We start from the raw sequence: 23,209 nt of genomic DNA, 5'->3' as shown, positions 1-23,209 counted from the left end.
AGGGCCTAATGAAATGTCTGAGTTATTATTTGAATTCTGATTGCTGATGAATTCCACATTTAGCTTCTGAAGCTGAAGTTAAATGGAAAATAATTTTACACACTGTTTCACCAATAGCAGATTCAAGGATCAGACAGCTTGAACCCTTTACTTAAAAATGCAGAACTGTGAAGTAAATATTTAACTACTAGTTGTGGCACAAATTTAACGAGTGTGTTAATGTTGCAAAGTGATCTATGGATATCCCAATTCTTCAGAATGTAAGTGCATTTCCTCATATAGAACTAAGTTAAACATAAATAACAGAATCACCCCAAGCTCAATTTCTGCTCTGTATTGAGTCAGCTAGACCAGTAGTAGATGTGCTACCTTTGGTCTTAGAATCCCTGGGCTAGAAAGGAGGAGAAACAAATCATTTCAGGCTTCTGTCCTGATTGTGATACTGTGACTCAATTGGAAAGTGTGTCTGTGTGTGGCTATTGGCTTAAAACATGGGAATTCTATTTGTCTTCACCATTAGAATTGAATGAAATGTGACAAACAACTAAATACTGAATAGAATCAAACCCAGCTTACAGGTTGTGAGTAGCCTAAGATTGTACTTTGTAAAGCTGCTGGCAATTTTGACCCAACTCAGAAGAGATTTGGTAGTATGGAACTTGAGTGTTGCTGAAAAACGACACATGTTGTCGAAGCTTTTCATCTAGCACCCATCAGGACAATTCACAAGAATACTAAATGTAAAGTGAACAACCATTTATACTTCATGAGAGGAGAGTGTTGATTAGTTGGCAAGTGGACTCTGGTAGGGACATTGCAATGGAGAATGCACCAGTTAACTGCCAAGCTTTGTTTAAATTCAAATCAGGCAGATTGATTCTGATTGTCAAGACATTGCACTGGGAAATGAACTGGGGAATGAACCAGAGAATGGCTGTTGCCTATTGTGTTTAGCTAAAACAGATGCAATGTGTGTACATGTTCTTTCTGTCTGCAAAGAATAGGGGTCTGTGTGTTAATATATGTGGCTTCTAGCACATGTAAGTACACCACACTGCAAACCCAACTGATAATCTTAAATTGGTTGTCGGTGTAATTCTTAGCACACTCAGGATTATTTAGTAAATGTTGTCCAATCTCAGAATTACATCTATTGTTGGACATGTGTTTTGAGTTTTGCAAGCACAGGCTGGTTGGGTATGGTTGGTACCTTGCCTGTTGAAAACAGCCCAAGGGACATGCTATTTGATACGATCCACCAGTATTTGGGGTGTACGGCCTACATACATAGCATCACCCCGGCACTGAAATTCGTATACTATGTTATTCATTTGTGTGATAGACGGAACCTCTTTTTGGCTTGATAGCAGCATCCTGTTAGTGTTGAACACCACTTGTGTTGCTACTGCATAGTAGCAGTATGAAACAGCTAATTTCACCTGTTGCTCAAAAGTTCAAAAAAGATGTACCCAACCAGCCCGTGCTTGCAAAACTCAAAACACAATGTCCAACAGTGATTCCACGATTGGACAACTGGTGTATTCTCCATTGCAATGCCTCTACCAATCACAACACACTTGCCAACAAATCAGCACTCTTCTCATGAAGCATAAATTGTTGTTCCCTTTGGTACTCATGCAAATTGTCTGTAGGGTGCATGACAAAAAGCTTCAACAACATGTATTTTTTCAGCAATACTCATAAGAAATTATTTATTCCTCCCCATTAGATATTTCTGTTGGCAAGAAAAAGGGTACGGAACTGAGTGGAGCTGAGCTTCTTCTCTCCATTCCACCTGGAGACACCTGATCTTGTTACATTTCTGAGTTCTGGTAATTAGCATATTTGGATTTTCCATGCATTCCTTCACTTTCTATTCATTTTCCTATTGATGCCAATCACAAGCTTGTACACTTTTCAGCATCTCCCCTGCCCAGCACTATATTCATCTGCATGAGAAACTCGAAGGAAGAAGCCAGAAAAGCATAAGAAAACTGCATAGCCCGGGCTTGAGGTTAGTACAACACTTAAAATTCCTTTGTACTCTATACTATTTACTTACATAACTGCCAGTTTGCATACATGCCAACTGTTTGGCAAAGGCTGCTGTTTAGTAAACTATTTTGAGGACATACTCTGATACGTTTCTTTGTGCTACCTCTGTCAATATGGCAGAAGAACTGCGACAGAGGCCTCACAGAAGGGCCAATCCCCACCTGCCACTCTGTCACTGGCATTACTGTGGCAACCTGCAGCATAGATCCATGTACATTATGGATTTATAAAGCCAGTCTGGGTGCAGCACATTGGATTATGGTGCGCAAGTGAATAGGAGTAGGTATAAGTGGTCTAGCAGTGGGAAGCTGCTGGCTGAAGGGTGAGATTACCTCCATCTGACCTGTGACAAGAAAAAATAAGTGAAACATGATTGCAACCCAGTATGATATCAACTGATCTTACTCACATACTAATATCTCAATGAACTACAATGAACTGGAAACTGCCCCTCAACCAGAAGTCCACATGAAATGCAAATGGTTCTTGAGCCATCTTGATGCAACTTTACACCCCAAAATTCCATGCACCTGGTTAAGGGGAGGTAAATCAGCACCAGCAATTAACACATATACCAAAAAAGGTATTGCAACACATTGGGATAAGACAACATCTCGTACCCATGCTGCTTCCTGTTCATTTCGCTATTTTGTTTTTATTCACCAGTTATGACTTACGGATAAATCAGGCCAATATGTAAAGTTAACTCCAGGGGTGAACATTGAACAGAAAAGCACAATAAAAGATGTGAAAAAGAGGAAACCAAAGGCACAACAGAATATTTCCAGCTGTAAACATTACTTATGGTATAAATACGTGGCCAAAAACACTTTCTTGAAGATGATACGATTTATGAAAAGAGGTAGAAACTAAATAGAAACAATATAGTGACAGATAGATTCCTCTGATTACAGAAAATTAAAACTGAATTTTGCAACTTCCCCTACATTAGGAGAAACCTGTATTCCTGCTAAAAAAGAAAATCAATAGCACTAGTGATGGACAAGAAGCCTTTTTCTGCTGCAGGAATCAATTTGGTTCTCTGTTTTAAAACAGAACTAACAAAATAAAATAGAGGCCCATATTTTCCAGGAAATGGCTGAAAATTCTAAGTCCTGAATGGTATGTTCTATTTTTTGTGGGAGTGGAATTGGCCCAGGGTTCACGCTTGTGCTGGTCATTTAAACCACCAGCTGCTTCCAATGAAGTGGGACTTTGAAAAGCCAGGAGTCTGAAACTTGGAGCGTGCAGATTAGACTAGGTAAGAGGTCTGAATTTGGATAGCCTTTGAAGGGTTAAGGTACTCTTTGGATGTGGTCCCGGGACACCTTTGGGAGAGATAAGGCACCTTTTGGCATTATTAAAAGTGGATATGATTATGAACGTTTTATGTACAAACTCATTGAAACCGTCAAACTGTTAAAGAACTGTCCAACAGTCAAAGAACTGCCCAGCTGTCAACTGCCAAAAAGAACTGTCCAGCTGCTAAAGAACTGTCCAGCCATCAAATAACTGTCCAGCTGTCAAAGAACTGCCAAAGAACTGTCCAGCTGCTAAAGAACTGTCCAGCCGTCAAAGAACTGTCGATCTATCAAAGAACTGTCCAGCTGCTAAAGAACTGTCCAGCTGTGAAAGAACTGTCCAGCTGCTAAATAACTGTCCAGTTGCTAAAGAACTGTCCAGCTGTGAAAGAACTGTCAAGCTGCTAAAGAACTGTCCAGCTGTTAAAGAATTGTCCAGCCGTCAAAGAATTGTCAAAATATCAAGAAACAATCAAAATGGAGAAGGAACTGTCAAAGCTGTCAAGGAGCTGTCAAAGCTATCAAGGAGCTTTCAAAGCAGTCAATGAGCTTGTCAAAGGATACAAGGTGACATGGGCTTGGAAGGAGTAAGGCCAAAGAGTGGTGTGTGGAGGCAAGGGTTGGCATGATTGGCACTAAGTTGGAAGAGAGGCTATAAAGGGCCATGGGGATTCAGGGAGACAAGGTGATATGGGGACCATGAGGTTGGGTAGAGGGGGCATGAATTGGCATAGAAGCTATGAGGGGCCATGAGGTGGCATAGTTTGGCATTAACGGGGCTTGGGGATTGTGTGGGGCGATGAGATGAGGTGAGGATTGAAGGGATGCTTTTGTTGTTTATTTCAACACAGTGATAGAGCATAGAGGTAGGTGTTCCACCTGGCCCATCTCCACACCCGGCAACTTCCACACTTGTTCCAGGGGCAGCAGTCCTGATTTCCAATCCAGCCTGTCCCACCGGAAAGAAAATCCGACCTGCAGGTGGCCATTTTATAGGTCGGGTTCACAGTAGGGAATTCTCCTATCTCTATGCACCCAACCCAGGTGCGAAAATCTAGGCCAGAATTATTTGCGATTTGGTCTTGAGGCGAAGTCCGGGGAATTCAGATCCACTTAGCAACATGATGGAAAGATCATTGTAACTGCATGAGAAATAACATGACTTTTTGATGAGATAGCAAGCCTGTCTTAAAGACTGTTAAATGAAAAATCTTGTTTATTTTGTATACTATTCTATCTAATAATTTATCAGGAGATTCATAACATCATGAGAAGTACAAACACCGTTGGTCAAATAAAATTTTAAGAAACATACCAAAACAACAAGACAGGAAATCCGTATCTTCCTGTCTCTGGCAAGAAAATGGCACACTTTTAATAATTTGTTGACGGGACATGGGCATTGTTGGCTCGGCCAGCATCTATTGCCCACCTCTAATTACCCTTGAGAAGGTGGTGGTGAGCTGCGTTCTTGAACTGCTGATATTCATCTGGTGTAGGTACATCCACAGTGCTGCTAGAGAGGGAGTTCCAAGGTTTTGGCCCAATGACATTAATCCCACCATTGACCCTCAGGTGGATTTTAGCAGTCCTCTAGGAGTGAGCTGAGAGGCAATTGGGATGGGGGTGGTGTAAAATGTTGAGGCAAAACAAGGGTGGAGTGCTCATTATCTTCCCTTCACCCTGGCATTTGACCAGTGACACAAAGTGACAGCCCTCCTGACCAACTGAGTCACGCAAGTGGTGAGTCAAAGGCCATTCCTGGCACCACTGGCATTTTACCATCCTGTCAGACTCCCAGTAGGCTCAGGTGAGTGTCCCTCCTATTTGGGCACTCTGTGACCCATGGAGGGAGCACCCCAGCAGAAATAGCCAACCCAAGGCAACAGTCACTGCCCTCACTAATCACCATCACCCTCGCCAGGGCTAGCCTGACTGGCCCCAGTGCCCTCCAGAACCTACTTACCTGGTTGTGAGGGCACTGTTCATCCATGGCATACTTGACTTTCAGGCACAGTCTCAGCAGTGGCCACCACTCCTGATTGTGCTGGTGCGACAGCTGAGCTGCTGATCTCCAATTGCGTAGCAGATCTTAGAGGTGGGCACCCATCCTTTAAAGGGACTGGAGCCTCAGTATCAATTAATAAGCTACTGGGTTACTGAATGACTGAAAAATGTGGCCAAGGGACCCAAAAGTGACGGAGGCAGGGTTGCACCACCACCCCCCCGCCTCAACAATCCCATCGCCACCTGCTCTGGTTTCAGACCAGTCATCCAGGTCCTTGCCATGCCAATAGAATTTTAAGAAAGTGCTACGGCAGACAAAGCATAAACCTTGAATGGGTAAATAAACTGTCCAACAACAAGAACAAATAACATATTGTCCAGCATCATGCTAAATCATACAGATTAAGGAAGGTCCAGATTTAGTTTCTGTTCCGTGCTTTGCTAGCTAGTTTCAGCTAAAGCAATTTAAGCCTCAGTACTAGCCCGAGATATGGAGAGGAGAAATCAATCAAGGTTCCTGCTCCTGGTTGATAGCTTGTGCTCAAAAATTTAGATAGCGGGAGAGGACAGGTTTAGGCTCGGTGATATTGTATTTGGTATAACATTCTGATAAAATTCATTGCCTCAACACACATTTTAGGAACAGCCTTTCAGATGAAGTAGCAGAAGGTTGGTGGTGCCAATAGATGTGGTTGTCCTATACACAGTAACCCTTATATTGTTGAATAACTGCCCATATTAACACATTTATGCAACTTGTGCTCAAAGTGTTAAAGAAGAATGGAGTGTCTTTCAAATGTTCCAAAGCGTTTTACAGCCAATGAAGTACTTCTTGAAGAATAGTCACAGCTGTAATGTAGGACATGTAGCAGCTAATTTGCAAAAAGCAAGCTCCCACAAACAACAATGTGATAATGACCAGGTAATATGCTTTGTGATGTTGATTGAGGATAAATATTGGCCAGGATACCAGGGATAACTCCCTGGCTCTTCTTTCAAATAGTGCCATGGGATCTTTTATGTCCACCTGAAAACTGGTTGGGCCTTGGTTTAATGTCTCTTCTGAAAGGTGGCACCTCCAACAGTGCAGCAGTACTTGCTCATTACTGCACTGGAATGTAAGCCTTGATTTTCGCCCTTAGGTCCTGGAGTGGGACTTAAACCCACAACCTTTTAACACAGAGGCAAGAGGCCAACTGAACCATAGCGGAAACACACTGCTGCACTGATTTTGATCATCTAAGGGAGTCAGGATGAAATTTGTCAGCAGTAAATCAGAAAATGTTGCAACTACTCAGCAGGTCAGGCAGCATCTGTGCAGATGGAAACAGAATTAATGGGCAGGATTTTACACACCAGCCTGCTGCTGGGATCGTCTGGTCCCGCCGCAAGTCAATGGACTTCTGGCTGGGGCTCCGCCTCACCTGAGGTGGGTCCTACCCGCGAGGGGGCCGGAAAATTCTGGCTGATGTTTCAGTTTGATGATCTTTCATCAGAACTTCAGCCAGGTGGAGGGATGAATGGGAACTTGGCCCTTTGTTCAAGGAAGAAGTGGAAGGCCTGCAAGTCCCTAGTGTTGAACTAGGAAAGAATCAGTTCTACTGGTCAAGAACAGATATATCAAAGATGTATCTTTTGTTTTTGCCCCCATGCTCCCTACTTCCCTTTCCATGTCCCTCTTCTTGCTTAAAATCTGTTACATCTTTAACTTCTTTCAGTTCTTTGTTCCAGTCTCAATCAAGTCCCCTCCCTCACCTCTTTTTCCATACATTGATGCCATTTCCTGCTCTCACTCAAATAGACAAAAAATTCCCAACCTTGCTCCCAATTTCTACCTTTCCCTCACCTTCACATGGTCCACCTCTGATTCTTCCGTGACCTTCAGTGACTTCTCCATTTCTGGGGATGGCCAATAACCAATATCCACTGTTAGCCCACTGCACGTATTGGTGCAGACTCGATGGGCCAGAAGGCCTCTTCTGCACTGTGTGGTTCTGTGATTCTGTGGATGGAACCTTGGCTACACTTCCTCCCATCTCACTTCCTATAAGGACTCTATTCCATTCTCCCAGTTTCTCCATCTCCATCGCATCTGTTATGACTTTATCGCCTTCCATATCAATGCTTCCGATAATTCTACCTTTTTTCTCGGCCAAGAATTGGCTTCCACCATTGTTGTCAGGGCTCTCTACTGAGTCTGTCCCACTTCCTGCAGTCCTGCTCTCAGCCCTTCCCCTTCCTCCCAAAATCATGATTATGTTCCCTTTGCCCTCGCCTTTCACCCCACCAGCCCTGTTTAAGGGATCACTTTCTGCCACCTCCAGATTACTGCCACCATCAAGCAGAGTTTCCCCTCTCCTTTCAGCGTTCTGAAGAGACCAATCCCTCCATGACATCTTGGTCCACTCCTCAGTCATCCCCAAAATCCCCTACCCTTCTTACTGCAACTTCTTATGGCAGTGAGGAAAAACTTTTTTACCCAGAGGGTGGTGACGGTTTAGAATGCACTGCCTGGGAGGGTGGTGGAGGCGGATTGCCTCACATCCTTTAAAAAGTACCTGGATGAGCACTTGGCACGTCATAACATTCAAGGCTATGGGCCAAGTGCTGGTAAATGGGATTAGGTAGGTAGGTAAGGTGTTTCTCATGTGTCGGTGCAGACTCAGTGGGCCAAAGGGCCTCTTCCGCTCTGTGATTCTGTGATTCTGATTCTGATTCAGTGTAGGAGATGCAGCACCTCTCTTTTTACCTCCTCCCTTCTCACTGTCCAAGGCTTCAAACACACCTTCCTAGTGAAACAGTAATTTTCTTGAAGTTCTTTCAATTTGGTATATATTATTTGCTGCTTACAATGCAATCTCGCCTGTTCTGGGGCAACCAAACACAGATCGGGTGCAACAAAAACAGAAAATGCTGGAAAAACTCAACTGGTGTAACAGCATCTGTGGGAGAGAGAAACAGAGTTAACCTTTCGTGTCCGTATGACCCTTCTTCAGAGCTGAGTGGGTGTCCACTTTGTGGAACTCTCTTCAATTTGTAAACATAGTCCCAAGCTTCCAGTTGCCTGCAATTTTAATATCCACCCGACTGTCACTCTGACCTTTCTGATCTCATCTTCCTACGCTGTTCCAATTATGAACACACGGAATAGCACCTCATCTATTGATTACGGTACATACTTTACAGCCTTCCAAACTCAACATTGAGGTCAATAATTTCAGATCATTACTTCTGCCTCCATGTTGTCAGATTGCAAGGGCTGGTAATGATTCTGTTTTCCCATTTACACTTCCCTTCTAGAGCCATTTTTCTTTCTTTCTATGTCTCACTTCCATCCCTTTTCTCATTTAATCTCTCCAGCTTTTCACGCTATCACAGACCTTCCCTTTTGTTCTTTGCCCCCTCCCCTGCCTCTGTACATGCTTAAAGCTTGTTACATATCTAACATTTTCCATTTCTAAGGAAAGGTAATTGACCTGAAACATTAACTCTCTTTCTCAGATCACAGATGCTACCACTTTTTTACAAATCTATATTTCAGGTTTGCAGCATATGTAGTATTTTGCTTTTGAATTAGCAATTTTCTTGAGTTTTTTATTATCTTATTAGCCCTTGCTTTTTAAAAATGTTTTGATGCTTTGGCCACCATGAATATGGTAAGTATGGTGAGTATGGGTAGCCTAGTTAGACCAGCTGGTCTTTACCTAGCTCTCATGTTTGTAAGTTTTCCTCAGTATAGTAGCTTTCAAGTGGCCTTGGGGGAAAATTGGGAAGGAGGGGGTGACCACAATATTTTATAAATTGTCATATGCTTTGTAATCTTCATAATGCTGAAGAATTTCCTATTTTATGTGACTTGTGCTTTAAGTGCTAAACCATTTTCATAATCTCAATCCATTTCAAGAAGCAAATATTTTGAGGTTATCTAAGTAGCATCAAGAGTGTCAAAAAATGTTGGCTAGATAAACCCTCAATTACAGAGACCAATCGCTAAGCTTTGACTTGGCAATGCTAAATTACAATCGATTATCAAAGTAATTTAGCTATCTGAGATTCCAAAGTATTTCATTAATCAGAACATTATTCTTCATCAAAAATGTTGTTATGTGCTCTCAGGCCATGCAGGTTGTTGAGACCTGTGCCCCTTTGTTTAAAACATCTGTCATTCCTTTATCTGTTGGCTTGATGTTCTTTAGTGTTTTAGGATGCTTTGAGGCCGTAGTGTGAGAAACCAGGAAGTTCCTTTGTTAAACATTATAGGACGAATCACTTAGCTACTCAAAAGTAAAGCAATTTTGCAACCTTTATCAAGCTTGCAAGTATATATGGTTTCTAGTAGAATATACAATTCAGATTGGAGGCATACAAGCAGGTCCAAATCAACACCACTAGGCAGCACTCTCAGCTTTGAGCCAGTAGATTGTGGGTCTGACAATCTAGAGACTGGTGGGAGTGCTACCCTATCGAAAGTGCCACCTTTCAGATGAGATGTTAAATTGACCCCCATCAGCTCTTGTGGGGGCACATAAAATACCCATGGTACAATTGCAAAGAAAAGCAGGGGAGTTATCCCAGGTGTTCTAGCCAATATCTATCCTCAGTCAACATTACAAAAGCATCTTAAATGGCCCAGATCCCAGATGGTTGTACCCTGGAGGTACCCTAGAAGATATGCTGGCGTTCCCTCGGAAGTCCCCATGTACTAACTACACGGGAATTGCCCAGGAAGTTTCAAGTTCCATTGGACAATTACCCTGTGTCTGGAACCCTCTGAAATTCTGAGTTAGGAGACAAAGGCTTTGGATGGTTCGGACTCATTTAACAGAATAGTTGACCAGGAGATGTTAGAAGGATTAAAACCAGTTCTAACTACTGCGTAACTATACTGCCACCCCTCCCACTTTCCACTGGCCACCCAGCCTACCCTCCGCCCGATCACCCGACTCATCCCTGACCCCTGACTATCCGCTCACCCCCAACTAGCCTCCCAACCCCTGTCTACCCCCCCCCCCCATCTCTGACTACTCTTCCAACTAGTCCCCACCCCTCTATTACTCTCCCAACTCCCTGATTGCCCCCCAACCACTGACTACCCTCCAGACCCTATGACTACCCCCCAAATATCACCTCTACCCCTGACTGCTGCTCCCAACACCCAAGGACTCCCCTGACTAAACTACCCACCTCCTCACTACCCTCCAAACCCCCACCCTACCCCCTCCCCCATTTAGCTGCCACCCTACTCCCTCACCCACTTACTTTACACAATGCCTTTCTCTCCGGAGTTTGTCAAAATGATTTGGGACATTTAAACTCACCAAAGTACGGCAGCTAGTGCGGTAACAAATTGGGGTGGGGGGCGGGGGGGGAGGTGCAAGGCTTTTCCCTGATGTTCCTACATTATGAAGGAAGGACTCCAAAAGCAGGTATGCTCCACATTTTTCAGGTTGCCTGGTTTGGAAGTCCAGGTGGGAAATGTGGAGTTCCAGTGCAAGGTAAGTCAATAGGAGTGAAGTGACAATATGATGGCGATTGCCACTCTTCAGAAGATTTGGCCCATCATCCGATCATGCTCACATTGCTATTTGTCAGAGCTTGGTATATGTAAATTGACTGAGTCTTTCCTACATTGCAACAGTGACTACACCTCAAAAAGTAATTCATTGGTTATAAATTGGGACCTCTTGAGATTGGGAAAGGCTATACGTAGACAAATGCAAATTATTTTTTCTAAATCATTACAACACAGCTCTGAAGTAAGGAAATTATTGAAAATAGGGGAATTTGAGATGAAAACTGAATGAAAAGAATAAGTGTTCATTATTTTATAGATTATTTAGATCATTTTCAAATGTTTTATCATTTGCGTGGACCAGGGTATACATTAATAATTTTCTTGAAGGGAACTATATCACTGAAACTCCTCAATTAATCAGTACATCCTTTGTGGAACATTCACAAATTTGCCTGAATAAGAATTCATATCAAGAGGATAAAAATTTTTTGTAATTGCTGGTTTAAGATGCCATTAAGTCACAGCACCTGTTAAACGGTCAATGAAAGGTGGAATTTTCCCTGAATTGCATGAAGTGCAGTGGTGGCCAATAGCTTTTGCGCCATATTGTCCCCTTCCCTGTGTGTCCCACTTCAGTAATAATTCATTCACAGGAAACATGCTGGATTGCTGGTGGGTGGGTGGTGGGGGGTGGGGGGGGGGGCTTGCATTTGCCAGACATGCTGTCACCTAAGTGCCATATTTAAAGTGTACCAGAGCGCAGCCTACTTCATGTCTCCAGAGCAGGTTCGCTCCAGGCTTCAAATGGCTCTGAAGCCAAAGAAGACAGCAGCATTCAAATGTAGTGACGCCTCAGTGGAGCGCCTTTTGGACACCATTGAGGCCTACCGTAATGTCCTCTGCTCCCACTCCGGCCGCAGGAGGTCCACCAGAGTCACTAATCTGGTCTGGGAGGTGGTGGCAGCAGCAGTCAGCGCCAACGGAGCAAACAAGACGTCAGCCATCTAGTGCAGGAAGTGGATGAATGATCTCATTCTTTCCGCCAGGATAAGTCAACTACCTCATCACTCTCAACTTACACACTCACAAAGCCATCGCACAGCCACAGGGATCTCACACCTCAAGGGGCAACACCATTGACTCTCACACACACCCTTACATCTCCCTCAGGCTCTTATCCTCTGCAGCTCGCATCCTCATCCCGTCCATGGCTCCACTCACTACAGAAACTTACCACACATACTTATCATCTACCCTGGCATGTTCTGCTCACACTGTCTCCATCTGCTTTCATGCAGGCTCACAACAGGAGGGAGAGGCCCCAGACCAGGTGGAGTGCCCAATATTAGGCCCCTCACTCACTTTGAGGAGCATTCCATCACACTGGCTGGTGATGTAGACTGTTCCTGTGCCAAAGATGAGGTTGGCTGTGAATGCCCACATGAGGATCCTCTCTCAACACAACTGTGAGTGCTCTCTCTCCTGTTTTTCACTCTGCTGCCATGCACTAATTATCTCTACTTTGGTTCACAGGGGCTCTGCCAATTGACCAACACCGTCAGCCAGTTCCTCAGCTCCATCCAACTCCTCACCTCCAGACCAAGAGGACATTTCTTCCATTGAGGAGCTGGATGACCCATCACAGCACTTACCCACACCTTCCACCAGCGCAGAGACACACACCTCAGTGGAACCTAGACCTAGAGCAAGCTCGGGGTCACAATCTGGTGGCCACCGGATGGATACGTATCCATAGGAGGAAGAGGTAGGTTCAACTGAGCTGCATGGCTCTCAGAGAACTGCTGGGGAAGAGGCATCTGTGAGGTCCAAGTCAGATGACGGGCCTCTGCATCTAGCCTTCCAACTCATCGTGGAGAGTCAGCAGAAGGCAGGGGAACATCATGCAGAGCTGTTGGATGTCCTCAACAGAGTGGCACGTGAGTCGGAGGAGTGTGTCTGCCTGCTCTCTGATGAAGTGGTGCCTACATGTGCACTTATGGAGGTTTCCATGGGAAGGATGGCGGACGCATGAAACCCTGATCCGACAGAGCACAGAAACACACGCAGACCTGCGCTCCATCAGGGTAGCCATGGGTGAGTTCCTGCAGTGGCAACACGAGGGGGAAATGGGGCACCTCGACATCCCTTCGGGTGCTTCTTCCCCTCAAGGAGTTAGGCCATGGCCCTCGGGCACCCAAAGGGAGGAGGAGTGACAGCTGGACATCCCTGGGTCATCCACTCAGGAATCTTAGAGGCTGTTCACTCCCTCCGAGTCCCTTTTGCCTGTGAGCCCCTCTGTCACTGCAGAAGGAGCAGCTGGCCCACAGGAGGACAGGCAAAGCAAGCCAGGGCCCTCTAGGCCTCGTCTCTCCAGAGGACGCATGCCTGTCACCAACAGGGATAGCCATTGCACAGGCTGTCTCTACCCCTGCTGCAGATGTTAGGGCAGCACCTAGAAGAAGTGGTAGGCCTAGAAACATCAAGAAATTTTGATCATAAGTGGTTGCATGAGTGAAAGCATTTTGTCACTTTATAATTTGAAAATATATTCACTTTCACTGAATAATGTGTAATGTTTATCTTTCAGCATCATTGGCAGGCTTCACAAGTTTTCCCCCTGCATCTCCCCCCTCTAGCAGTTCAACTGCACACAGCTGGACCAGAAGCGAATCTGGAGGGAGAATTGTGTGTGTGTGTGGCAGGGCCTTCCCGAGCCTCATGCAAGTACTCTCCCACGTATGTGGAACCTTCATCCACACACTCATCTCACTGTGCTGAGCATTTTCAATGCTGCCTGCTGGGGTTCTCATTCAGTTGTCCATCTGAGCCTACCTACAACACCGCCCACCCACTGATCACACTCCCATGCAGCACCTGTGCCCGTCCAAAATGAGGCTCAGCCCACTTTTGATTTATGCAATATGGTAGTCAGTAAGGTTCTAATAAGATCCCCCAATTTTTCCCCTCCTCCAGTCACCTATGTCCTTTCCCCCATCACAGTGGACCCCCCGGCATCACCTTCCACCTCCTCACCGTTACCATCCAGCCCGAACTCTCCTCCTTCCAGAATGTCCAGGTGAACATGCACATTCCCTACCTTCCTGAAAATTCTGCCCCCATCCACATTGGCCTCCCCAAATTTCTCCTTTCCACCCCCAGAGTCTGAGTTTGCCTTCGTATCCCCACCAACCAGCCTCGCTGCCCTTCTACCACTACTGTCACACCATCACCCTTCCACCCTCACCCTACTGGCTCACTCTGCACCGTCCAATACTCACCATTCCCTCCTACTACGCCCACCCTGAGTTCGCGCCCCAGGAAGCAGTTATTGACCCCACAGGCAACTCCCTTGTACATTCACCTGGACATTCCAGCCCCCTTACACTATCACGCCTCTGTACATCTTCCTCAGCCCTTAAACCTTCCTCCCACTTTACACCTTCCCGTAGTTTAGACTAATTTGGCAGGGATACAGGGTGGAGGTACAGTCAGGGGTGATGCATAGTGCAACATAGAAGAGAAACTAAGTCAGCCTGGAAGGCAGAGCAAATATAGACCTGTTAAGGCACAAAGGAATAATGCATGGCTGGATTTATTGCATCTATTTTAATGCAAGGAATCTTACAAGTAAGGCAGATGAATTGAGGGCGTTGATTAACACATTGGAATATGATATTGTTGCTATCACAGAGACATGGTTGAGGGAAGGGCAGGACTGGCAGCTTAATATTCCAGGTTATAGAATCTTCAGGCATGGCAGGGGTTGGGGATGGGGGTGGTGGTGGTGTGAAAGAGGAGGTGGCATTGCACTGTTCATCAAGGAGTCAATTATTGCATTAAGGTGGGATGGTATCTTAGAAGGTTCCTCAAATTAGGCCATATGGGTAGAACCTAAAAACAAAAAGGATGCAAACACATTGCTGGGAGTGTATTATCCAAACAGCCAGTGGGAGATAGAGGAGGAAGTATGTTGGCAAATCTCAGAGAAGCGTAAAAATAATAAGGTAATAATAGTAGGGGATTTCAACTTCCAGAATACTAACTGGGATAGTCTTAGTGTGAAAGGCTTAGAGGGGGTGGAATTGTTAAAGTGCATCCAGGAGAGCTTTTTGAGCCAGCACATAGAAAGTCCTATAAGAGAAGGGGCAGTACTGGATCTAATCTTAGGGAATGAAGCCGAGCAAGTGGTAGAAATGTCAGTGGGGGAGCATTTCAGGGATAATGACCATAACTCTATAAGATTTAAGGTAGTTATGGAAAAGGACAAATATTGACCAGAAATAAGAGTCCTGAACTGGGGGAAGGCCAGTTTCAATATGATATGAGAGGATCTGGACAAAGTGGACTGGGAGCGGCTACTTGTAGGAAAGTGAACATCAGACAGTGGGAGTCATTCAAAAAGGAAATAGTGGGAGTTCAGGGCCAACGTATTCCCGTAATATTGAACGGTAGGACTAACAAGTCCAGGGCACCCTGGATGTCAAGGGATATAGAGGATTGGATAAGGGAAAAAAGGAAGCTTATGGCAGATACAGAGGGCTGAAAACAGCAGAAGCCCTAGAGGAATACAGAAAGTGTAGGGGAGGTACTTAAAAAAGTAATTAGGAGAACGAAGAGGGGACATGAAAAAACATTGACAGGCAAGAATAAAGGAAAATCCCAAGGCATTTTATAAATATATTAAGGGCAAGAGGTTAACCAGGGAAAGAGTAGGGCCAATTAGGGACAAAAGTTGCAATCTGTGCTTGGAGCCGGAGGACGTAGGTGAGGTTTTGAATGATTACTTTTCCTCTGTGTTCACTATGGAGAAGGACGATGTAGGTGTAGGAATCAGGGAGGTGACTGTGATATACTTGAACAAATTAGCATTGAAACGGAGGAGGTATTAGCGTTTTTAGTGGGCTTAAAAGTGGATTAGTCCCCAGGGCCAGAGAAGATGTATCCCAGGCTGCTATGTGAGGCAAGGGAGGAGATTGCAGGAGCTCCGACTCTAATTTTCAAATCCGGTCTGGCCACAAGAGTGGTGCCGGAGAACTGGAGGATAGAGAATGTGGTACCATTATTCAAGAAGGGTAGTAAAGATAAACCAGGTAATTACAGGCCAGCGAGTCTAACATCAGTGGTAGGGAAACTATTGGAAAAAATTCTGAGGGACTGGATTAATCACCACGTGGAGAGGCAGGGATTAATCAGAGGTAGTCAGCATGGCTTTGTCAGGGAGAGATCACGTCTAACAAATTCGTTTGAATTTTTTGATGTGGTGACTAGTTGTGTAGATGAGGGTAGTGCAGTTGATGTAGTCTACACGGACTTCAGTAAGGCTTTTGACAAGGTCCCACATGGGAGAATGGCCAAGAAGGTAAGAGCCCATGGGATCCAGAGCAATTTGGCAAATTGGATCCAAAATTGGCTTAGTGGCAGGAGGCAGAGGATGATTGTTGAATGTTGCTTTTGCGATTGGAAGCCTGTGACGAGTGGTGTACCACAGGGATCGGTGCTAGGGCCCTTGCTGTTTGTCATGTACATTAATGATTTAAATGTGAATATAGGAGGTATGATCAGTAAGTTCGCAGATGGCACGAAAATTGGTGGTGTTGTAAATAGTGAGGAGGAAAGCCTTAGATTAAAGGATGATATAGATGTGCTGGTAAGATGGGCACAGCAGTGTTAAATGGAATTTATTCCTGAGAAGTGTGAGGTGATGCATTTTGGGAGGACTAACACGGTAAAGGAATACACAATGAATGGTAGGACCCTAGGAAGTTCAGAGGATCAGAGGGACCTTGGTATATATGTCCTTAGATCCCTGAAGGCAGTAGCACAGGTAAATAAGGATGGCAACCTGTAACCAGTGTAGTGCCACAGGGATCAGTGCTGGGGCCTCAATTATTTACAATATATATTAATAAATTGGATGAGGGAAGTGAATTTATTATCACCAAGTTTGCAGAAGACACAAAAATAGGTGGGAAGGCAAGTGGTGAAGATGACACAAGGACCCTACAGAGGGGTATAGACAGGTTAAGTGAGTGGGCAAAAACTTGGCAGATGGAATATAATGTGGAAAATGTGAGGTTATGCACTTTGGCAGGAAGAGTAGAGGAGCTGAATATTATTTAAATGGAGAAAGACTGCAGAAAGCTGCAGCACAGAAGGATTTGGGAATCCCTGAGCATGAATTCCAGAAAGCTAACATACAAGTTCAACAGGTAATAGGGAAGGAAAATGGCATGTGGGCCTTTATTTTGTCATGACACCTGCCACCAACAGAAGCGCAAAATCCTGGCCAAAGCTACAGAAGCTGTGATACTGAATAAACATAGAAGTTGCTGAAAGTGCTCATCAGGGCCAGAAAGCAACTGTGCAGGCAGGGTAGAACTTACATTTTAGATGTGGCTCTGTTTGAAAAAAAAAACTATTATTTGAGTCAGTTCTCTCAATATAACCACTCTGAAGCCACCACACCCCAAAAAGTTTGTCCATTTAGGATATATTATAACTTTTGCCTCTCGGCTATCTAGAACCATTTTACAAACTAAGCATTGTATTCCTTTCAATCTGCAAAGTTCCAGGATAAATACTTAAAATGCTTAACAAAAACAGAATTACCTGGAAAAACTCAGCAGGTCTGGCAGCATCAGCGGAGAAGAAAAGAGTTGACGTTTCGAGTCCTCATGACCCTTCGACAGAACTTAAAATGCTTGTTTGGCATTCATCCATGTATTATTTCCAGATAGACTTTAATTGTTTAAGACAATGAATTAGTGCCTTTGCAGAAGATGACATAGATCTTTAACCAACCTCCTGCTGACCTGGAGCCTGTAGAGGCAAAAATTGCTAAATGGCTATGTCAATGAAGAAGTCCAACTCTTCGGTATTACTGAAAAATGAGACGTGCTGTCAAAGTGATGACCTTTCCTACCTCCACCTTTCCTGCTCAAAGCCCAAGCAGCATAAACTGCAGGGCTTCCTCCAGCCTCTGACCTCCTCTTGTCATCCTTAAAATTGAAGCCAGGTGGGAAGTAATCCTTAGGTGGCCAATATTGGTAAGGGCAGGCGGGCTACTAAAATACCAGACAGGTCTGGAGCAGATGGATGGCCAACCATATAACTTAATGGCCCCCTGCCCGCAAACCGGCCAACGGCGGGTGGGGGTTGGGGGGGCGGTGGAGGGTGCGAGTTGGTCTAAAATTCTGCCCTATTTTTCACCAACTGGCTTTCTGGAGTATAGCGCTTTTCACTGAGATGCCTTGTTACTGGTAACCGCCCATGTATGTTTGTATTGTAGGAGTATAATTTTCAGTTTTCCCTGCTTTGTTGAAAATGTGTCAGTTATTGTGAGATTTCTGGTAAGGTAGAAGAGAACATTAAGCTTTATTTAGAAAGAGAAAGAAGAAACTTCAATACATATGGATGCTTATTACATTTTAGGGCCTTCAGAAGTGCTTCACAGGTAATGAATTACTTTTGATTGCAATCACTGTTGTTATGTAGGCACATGCAGCAGCCAGGTTATGCACAGCAAGTCAAGGAACTGAAAATTAGATAAATAGCCAATTGCTTTTCGTGATGTTGGACAAAGGAAGAATATTTGCCAGCCATCTTTGAAAAGTGCCAAAGGATATTTTTGGTCAGTCTGAACCACCAGAACAGGTACACAGAATACAGAACCTGCTTTAACACCCACATGATAGCATGCTCCACAATGCATCACGCATTTTGGCACTTATTGTCTGATAATTTCAAAATGTTGGCTCTGCATATTATGCACTTTTTCATAGGACACCCCGTAGAGAGGACATCAGAACTTAATAGCATCTTGGCTTCTACAAGCAAGGTGTGAACTTTCGTTGTCCTACATCAGCATCCTTATAAATATTTTGCATCGTACTACTAATTTAACAGTTATTGCTTAATTATTAACTGTTTTGGTTGTTGATTCTTGCAGTTAGGACCCTCATGACTCCGAGGGAATAATTCAATTCAATATGTTTGGGTTTGAACATGTACTGTTCTAAAGTTAAAAGGGTAACGTTTTATCATTGAGGATTTCCTGTTTCCAAAAATTGTTATAATTTGTACTATACTTAACATCTGTATCATAACCACTGACTTTTGCAAAGGAGATATAGAGCAAGATCATGATGAGATTGTCAGAATGGAACTTGCCCAGCGTTCGTCATTATAGATGTTAATATTTTGATATTGATATTTTGGGTATTGATATTTTTGTAGTTTGTTTCCTTGATCTACATTATTGAAATGATTTTTGTACTGGTTTTCTTTGTCAAAGTCACACCAAACATATTATTAGAGATTGAACAATGTATTTTTAGTATTACTTAATATCAAAATGAGCTGAATTTTAATAGAAGACTTTAAATCTTTTTTAACAATGTATAAAATCCATTTACTTTGGTAACCAAGATAAAATCAGTGAGCATTTTTAAATAAAAGTTAACTTAGGAGAAGCTGTGACAGTTTGTTAAAAGAAAATTCATTTATGACTAATTTAATTGCCCCTTTTGAAGAAATTGCCAACTGAATAGATGAACAGAGTATAGTAGATGCGGTGTGTAAATGGATTTTTAGAAGGCATTCAATAAGATGCCCCCACAAGCAACTTGCTAGAGTAATTCAAACGTCCGAGCCTTCAAATTTTGCATGATCGGACCACTTACAACTGAAGTGGGAGCACGAAATAAATGCAAGTCATTGTTGTTATCAACACAATTCACAGGTTCTGCTAGTTTCCTGTCATAACAACATATGAAAGAAACTTGACAATTACATAGAAACATAGAAAGATAGAAACTAGGAGCAGGCCATTTGGCCCTTCATGCCTGCTCCACCATTCATTATGATCATAGCTGATCATCCAATTCAATAGCCTGCTTCCACTTTCTCCCCATTTCCTTTGATCCCTTTTGCCTCAAGAGCTATATATAACTCAGTCCTAAATGGTCTACCCCATATCTTCAGACTGTGACCCCTGGTTCTGGACTCCCCCAACATCGGGAACATCCTTCCTGCATCTACCCTGTCTAGTCTTGTTAGAATTTTATAGGTTTCTATGAGATTCTCCTCATTCTTCTGAACTCCAGTGAATATAATCCTAATTGACTCAATCTCTCCTCATATGTCAGTCCCGCCATCCCAGGAATCAGTCGGATAAATTTTCGCTGCACTCCCTCTATAGCAAGTTCTGGCACTATTTCCATGAGAGAAGGGTTAAAACAGATTTAATAGAAGTTTCTACAATTATGAAAGATTTTGAAAGGGTGCTTTGAAAAAAAAAACATTTCCTTGGGTTGGGTAGGCTGCAACAGACATTTGGAACTTTACTTTGTTCCCAACTCTGCACACCTGACTTGCAGATGGAAATTTGGCCTTAGTGTCATTTTTATATTGTTGACATAGGTAAAAAAAGGGATGAAGTCCTGAAAGCAGAATATAGGGAGCTAGGAAATGAATTAAAAAACAGGACCTCAAAGTAATAATCTCAGGATTACTCCCAGTGCCATGTGCAAGCGAAATCAGGAATAGGAGAATAGATCAGATGAATGTGTGGATGGGGAGGTGGTGTAGGAGGGAAGGATTTAGATTCCTAAGGCATTGGGACCGATTCTAGGGAAGGAGTTGGACGGGTTGCACCCTAGCAGGACTGGGTCCAATATCCTTGCAGAGGTATTCACTAGTAATGTGGGAGTAGGTTTAAACTAGACTGGCAGGAGGATGGGAACCTGTGTGGGGAGACACAAGAGAGGGAAACAAAAATAGGAATGAAAGACAGAAAAGTAGAAAGCAAAAGTGGAAGGCAGAGGAAACAAGGGCTAGCAGCAAAAATTGTGTAAAAATGTTAAAAATACAAGTCTAAAGGCACTGTATCTGAATGCATGGAGCATTCGCAAAAAGGTAGATAAATTAACAGCATAAATAGATGGAAATGGGTACAATATGATTGCGATTACGAAAACATGGCTGCAGGGTGATCAAGGCTGGGAACTGAATATCCAAGGGTACTCGATATTTAGGAAGGACAGGCAAAAAGGAAAAGGAGGTGGGATGGCATTGCTAGTTAAGGATGAAATCAGTGCAATAGTGAGAGAGGACATTGGCTCAGAAAACCCAGATGTAGAATCAGTTTGGGTGGAACTAAGAAGCAACAAGGGGTGGAAAACATTAGTGGGAATTGTCTATAGGCCTCCAAATAGTAGTGATAAGGAAGGGGATGGAATTAACAGGAAATTAGAGATGCATGTAACAAGGGTGTTACAGTAATCATGGGTGATTTTAATCTACATATAGGTTGGGTAAACCATTTTAGCAATAATACTGTAGTGGATGAATTCCTGGAGTACGTATGAGATTTGTTTTAGACCAGTACATCAAGGAACAAATTAGGGAACAGGCTATCTTAGATTTGGTATTGTGCAATGAGAACGGTTTAATAAATAATCTTGTTTTGCGGGGTCATTCAGGGAACAGTGACCATGCATGATAGAATTCTTCATTGGGATGGAAAATGAAGTAGTCTGATCTGAAACTAGGGTCATAAATCTAATAAAAGGAAACTACAAAGTCATGAGTCATGAATTGGTTAAGATAGATTGGGGAAATTCATTAAAAGGCATGACGGTGGGTAGGCAATGGCTAATATTTAAGGAACGAATATAAGCATTGCAACAGTTATACATTCCATTCTGGTGCAAAAACACAACAGGAAAAGCAGCCCAACCATGGCTAACAAAAAAAAAATTAAGGATAGTATTAGATCCAAAGACGTGTCATATAAAGTTGCTAGGAAAAGTAGCAAGCCTGAGGATTGGGAGCAGTTTAGAATTCGGCAAAGGAGGATCAAAAGATTAATCCTGATTAATACGGGAAGGTGGTGGCATAGTGGTATTGTTACTGGACTAGTATTCCAGAGACCCAGAGTAATGCTCTGGGCACCCGGGTGCGAATCTCAACATGGAGATGGTGGAATCTGGAATGACCATGAAACCATTGTTGATTGTCGTAAAAACCCATCTGATTCACTAATGTCTTTTAGGGAAGGAAGTCTGCCATCCTTACCTGGTCTGGCCTACATGTGACTCCAGGTTGTGGTTGACTCTTAACTGTCCTCTGAACAAGGGGCAATAAATGCTGGCCTAGCCAGCAATACCAGCATCTCATGAATAAATGGGAAAAATTGAGGATGAATTTGCAAGAAACATAAAAGCGGAATGTAAAAGCTGCTATAAGTATGTAAAAAGAAAAAGATTAGTGAAGCTAAATGTAGCATCCTTACAGTTTGAAATGGGAGAATTTTTAATAGAGAACAAGGACATGGTAGAGGAATTAAACAATTGCTTTAGCTCTGTCTTCACAGAGGAAGGCACAGATAACTTCCCAGAAATACTAGGGAACCAAGGATCTCGTGAGAAGGAGGAATTGAAGGAAATTAGCAGTGCTAAAAAAATAGCGCTGGAGAAATTAATGGGACTGAAAGCCAATAAATCCCCAGGGCCTGATAATCTACATCCCAGGGTACTAACGGAGGTGGCCATGGAAATAGCGGATGCATTGGTTATCATCTTCCAAAATTCTGTAGATTCTGGAACAGTCCTGGCAGATTGGAGGGTGGCAAATGTAACCCCACTATTTAAAACAAGAGGGAGGGAGAAAAAAGGAATTACAGACCTGTTAGCATATCATCAGTAGTTGGGAAAATGCTAGAGTCTATTGTAAACGATGTGATAACAAGACACTTAGAAAATATCAATGCGGTTAGACAAAGTCAACATGGATTTATGAAAGGGAAATCATGTTTGACAAACCTACCAGAGTCTTTTGAAGACATAACTAGCAGAATAGATAGGGGAGAACCAGTGGCTGTGGTGTATTTGGATTTTCAGAAAGCTTTTGATAAAGTCCCACATAAAAGGTTAGTGTGCAAAATTAAAGCACATGAGATTGAGGGTAATATATTGGCATGGATTGAGAATTGGTTAGCAGACAGGGAACAGAGGAGGAATAAATGGGTCTTTTTGGGAGTGGCAGGCGATGACTAGTGGGGTACCACAGAGATCAGTGCTTGACCCCCAGTTATTCACAGTATATATCAATGATTTGGATGAGGGAACCAATTGTAATATTTCCAAGTTTGCTCATGACACGAAACCTGTTGGGAATGAATAGTGAGGAGGATGTTATGAGACTTCAAAGTGATTTAGACTAGTTGAGTGAGTAGGCAAATAGAAGGCAGATGCAGTGTAACGTGGATAGGTGTGAACTTATCCATTTTAGTAGAAAAAACAGAATGGAGGAGTATTATTTAAATGGTAAT

General features: G+C 43.3%; 1 long non-coding RNA gene across 2 annotated transcripts in view; it reads left to right on the top strand.

Annotated features, from left to right (window-relative positions):
- Positions 1 to 23,209, top strand: part of LOC121278324 — a 37,065-nt gene that overhangs the window by 3,178 nt on the left and 10,678 nt on the right. Inside the window, exons 1-2 of one of the 2 annotated variants that reach the window (XR_005943106.1) lie at positions 1,762 to 1,832; positions 1,922 to 2,014. This is a non-coding gene — a long non-coding RNA (uncharacterized LOC121278324). Of the gene's footprint in view, positions 1 to 1,761; positions 1,833 to 1,921; positions 2,015 to 23,209 lie in introns of those variants that run through there. The other variant, XR_005943105.1, reaches the window with a different exon arrangement.

This window comes from Carcharodon carcharias, chromosome 5 (genome assembly GCF_017639515.1).
Source record: "Carcharodon carcharias isolate sCarCar2 chromosome 5, sCarCar2.pri, whole genome shotgun sequence".
Classification (NCBI taxonomy): Eukaryota; Metazoa; Chordata; class Chondrichthyes; order Lamniformes; family Lamnidae; genus Carcharodon; species Carcharodon carcharias.
The sequence above is the reverse complement of the archived record's forward strand: the minus strand, read 5'-3'. Positions and strand labels throughout refer to the sequence as shown.